This window comes from Lactuca virosa, chromosome 2 (assembly GCF_052849685.1).
Source record: "Lactuca virosa cultivar CGN04683 chromosome 2, Lactuca_virosa_CGN04683_v6, whole genome shotgun sequence".
NCBI lineage: Eukaryota > Viridiplantae > Streptophyta > Magnoliopsida > Asterales > Asteraceae > Lactuca > Lactuca virosa.
This window is the reverse complement of record NC_136427.1, coordinates 88,073,922-88,078,437: the sequence shown is the minus strand read 5'-3', so window position 1 is coordinate 88,078,437 and position 4,516 is coordinate 88,073,922. Positions and strand designations below refer to the sequence as shown.

General features: G+C 28.1%; 1 long non-coding RNA gene across 1 annotated transcript; it reads left to right on the top strand.

The window, feature by feature from the left end:
• The first annotated feature begins 2,059 nt into the window (after positions 1-2,059).
• Positions 2,060-2,455, top strand: LOC145156434 (uncharacterized). Its single transcript, XR_013736701.1, has 3 exons — positions 2,060-2,082; positions 2,191-2,278; positions 2,354-2,455. It is a non-coding gene; the product is annotated as an uncharacterized LOC145156434 (long non-coding RNA).
• The last annotated feature ends 2,061 nt before the right edge of the window (positions 2,456-4,516 follow it).

Genomic DNA, 4,516 nt, shown 5'->3' with positions numbered 1-4,516 from the left:
TAATTAACTATGCCTCTTTCTCAAATGTTTTCAAAGAGATGTTTATTGTTCATGTATACAACACTTTATCCATACACTTTATCCATACAGAGCAATTCAGAAATCAAATTGTTACCATAAAGAAGGGCAGGAGGCTACATGTGAATATTCGGGCAAAGAGTCTCAATATTTAAAAGATAAATTAGATTACACATGTCAAAGAGTCTCAATATTTATAACTGTTATGTATGGTCTATCAACACTTTACCACCCATGTTTTTAAATTTATAAATACGTAATGTATTAAATATGATTACACTATACTGTTATTGTTGCTATAACTTCATTTATTCTATTCAATATGACAATTTAAGATGCTGTAAGCACTTAATCGACCAGGGGCATTTTAGTAATTTTGTCGAAGTTTATTAAAATATTATATATTTATTATATTTTTTCCTTATTCTACAAGCTTTTCAAATTTACATGTCAAAGAGTCTCAATATTTATAACTGTTATGTATGGTCTATCAACACTTTAGCATCTATTTTTTTAAATTTATAAATACGTAATTTTTAAATATGATTACACTATATTGTTATTGTTCCTATAGCTTCATTTATTCTATTCAATATGACAATTTAAGATGGTGTAAGCACTTAATCGATTAGGGGCATTTTAGTAATTTTGTTGAAATTTATGAAAATATTGTATATTTATTCTATAATTTCCTTATTCTACAAGCTTTTCAAATTTACAGTTTTTTATATGGTAAATATTATCTTAAATATGGTATGATTTTATTTATTTTTTTCTTATTCTACAAGCTTTTCAAATTTACAGTTTTTTATATGGTAAATATTATCTTAAATATGGTATGATTTTATTTATTTTTTCCTTATTCTACAAGCTTTTCAAATTTACAGTTTTTTATATGGTAATTATTATATTTTAAAAGATAGTATGATTTTATCTATTTTCTACTTATATTTGACATGGTATACTGATATTATTTTGGATATCATACCATATATAAAACATCTTTTAAGTATGGAAATGATATTACATTCCAAAATCTTTATGTCATATCAGCGTTAACCAAATTTATATTTTCCTATATTTTGTAAAAATATATTAACCATCTTATATTGATATTATTTTCGATATCATACCATATTTATGAAAATATTGTATATTTATTATATAATTTCCTTATATTAGACATGGTATATTGATATTATTTTGGATATCATACCATAATTAAAACATATCTTAAGTATGGAAATGATATTACATTCCAAAATCTTTATGTGATATCAGCATTAACCAAATTTATTTTTCCCAATAAATATACTGTCTACGATTTTCATTACAAATCAAAATTCTCTCTAACCAATTATCCCCTTCCATTGCAGATAATAGTATTCCATGGCATCTAACAATGCAGATCAGGTCGTCTTTGATAAGGTTGCTGAAATCAACGCATCTAAAGAGTCTTGGAACATACGTGTTAAAGTCGTCATGCTTTGGAAGCCGACCTATATAAACAATCCTAATATGGTCGCAAGCCTGGACATGATTTTAATTGACGAGGAGGTACTGTTTTTACACCATTTGTTTTTTAGATTATCAATTTCTTATGTTATCTCTATTCAAAAAAATTGAAATTCGATTTTTGTTATGCTTTTTTACTTCTATTCATACAATTTTAACAATTTTAATAATCAACTGTATTATTTTTAAAAATAAACTTTAGTCTATGTAATGAAATCTCTTATTGTTCCTTTTTTTTAATATTTTTTTTACACTTTTTTATCTTTCATTGTCACCTACAGGGAAGTAGAATTCAAGCAACAATAAAAAAAAATCTTATTCCTGTATTTGAATCCCTATTCGATGAAGGAGCTGTCCGGGAAATCAGTAACTTCGCTATGGCTAGCAATGAAAGCGAATACATGCTTGTCCCTCATAAACATAAAATCAATTTCTACAAAACCACAAAAGTTCGTGTATCCAATGATTTTGTTGATACAATAGATCCTTATCATTTTATCTCTTTCCCAGATTTGCTAGCCAGGAACTTTGACACTCGTGTTGCATTTGGTATGTTATGTTGTTAGTTTAACTTATTTCTATACTTCAATTTTTAATGTAATACACATTTGGATTATTATTACTAATTTATTAAATTTTTTCACATAGATTTTCTAGGTGAAGTTGTGTCAACTGATCCCATGCGAGTCATTGTTGAGTATGGAAGAGAGAAAAGGTTAATGAATCTGGTTGCTCAGGATTTAAGGTACACATTCGTATTATTATTACACATTCCCCCGTTTATATTTATCTTTCATTAATAACCACCATGCATATTTAGTGGTACGAGAATTGCAGTCGCTTTGTGGGGCAGTTTTGCAATGAAGCTGAATACTTACATTTCACAACATAATAATGACACTGCTCCTGTTATTATCCTGCTAAGTTTGGCCAAACTCAAAATTTGGGGTGGTAAGTGTTTTTTACAACAAATTATCATTTCAACTTCAAAGTAATTACTGACAATACTATTTTACTTTTTTCTTGCAGGTCAGCCTCAAGTTCGTAATTGTTTGTTTGGGTCTAGATTGCATATAAATGATGACATGCCTAAGATTTTGGAGTTCAAATCAAAGTATGTTATTTACCATTTTTAACACATTTATCTTACTAAATCATTACTTTTGTTGAATAACATCACTTTTTTGTTTATGTAGTCTTAATGCTTTGGATACGAATGTTGAGTCTTCTAGCCGTACATCCCAGCTCAACTCAGATACCGTTGTGGCTAATCCAGAGGATTACTACCTCCGTTTTCAGATAAAAAACATTGATGAAATTCCTGATTTTAATGAGGTTTACTTAACATTTTTATATAACAGTTTCCGCATTCTATTATTGTTTTGATTTTATATCTACAATTTATATGAAATAATATTTTAATATGATTCCTTTTTTTCCTATATATGAAACAGGAAGTTGGTTTAACCATTATCGCTACTATCATTGGTTTTGATATGGATGATGGTTGGTATTCATTTTATTGCCGTGATTGTTCTAAAAAGGTTACTAAAAATGATGATGATGTTGATGCTGGCCCTTTTCACTGTGATGGTTGTGGATTTGTCTCGGATGTATTTGGAAAGTAAGTAATTATTATCTCTTTGACTATGCATGTATTTTACATTTTTCATATATTTCATTGTGTATGTCAAGCTAAATATAAGTATTATGTTATAATTTTTAGGATTAGGATAGCAGTTCGTGTGCAAGATGAAAGTGGCTCTTCTTCGTTTGTATTGTTTGAGCGTCATGTAAAAGATCTTATTCATCGTGGAAACCAATGGTTGATGGACAAAATAGCTAAGGTTTCATAAAATATCTCCGTTATTTAAATGATTGACATATATGATTTTTCTTCTTTAACTTTTCCAACCATTTTATAATGTAAATTAGGATCAAGGGCGACAACAGATACCTGATGAGTTCAAAATTCTTCTAAATAAGAAGTTTGTCTTCAAAGTTCAGATTTCCATGTTCAATCTGCAGAACAACTATCGTGCTTACACTGTGCATAAGTTAACCGATGATGAAAGGGTTCTTGCTGAGGTGACAAAACGGTCACCAAATCATCAACATGATAATATAAATGATAATGGTACTCCTATTAACAAGTCAAATAAGGTTGGTAACTGTCTCATATATTTCCAAAGTCAAACCCTGTGCCCTCTCTTCAATATATTTTTCTTTCATTTTTCATGACTTTATGCAAATATGGTATGTTTTGTTTTATATTTTTCTTGATCGATATTTATTATTTTCTGTTTTCTGCAGGAAAATACTAATTCTGCGCATGATGACAATCTTGATGTTGTTAACCTTGAAGCTGTAACACCATCATCGAGTACGGGGAAGCGCCCTATTGAGATTGATGCCAACGCTGACTCTTTGGAGTGGTCTTCTTCAAAAACTTGTGCTGTACGGGATACCTTGAAGATCCCAAAGTTGGAAAAGTTGGACTAATATCAAGCCGCCCATCAAAATTTTACATATCATCTTCGATATGTTTATAGACATTTTCTTTTTAATCTTTTGTATGTCGCATATTTAATTCTCTGTTTATTGATCTTTTGGTTGTTTTTAAAATTTTATTGAGTTTTTATTTGGTGTGTACAAAATGATACAATTGGAGGTTATGACAATTTCAAGTTATTGAACTCTTTTGATTTAATGCATATTTTCTTTCTTTTTTCTTTCATTCATCATTTGATTTTATAAATTTATTATATATATATATATATAGATATATATATATATATATATATATATATATATATATATATATATATATATATATACACACACACACAGACACACACACGAAAATTAAGAATTTTTTATATATATGCTAATTCACCTACTTTTATTTGTCTAAATGGAATTTAAATTTTATTTGCATAAATATACATCGTTTACATATGGTAACAGAATAAAATCATAGTCT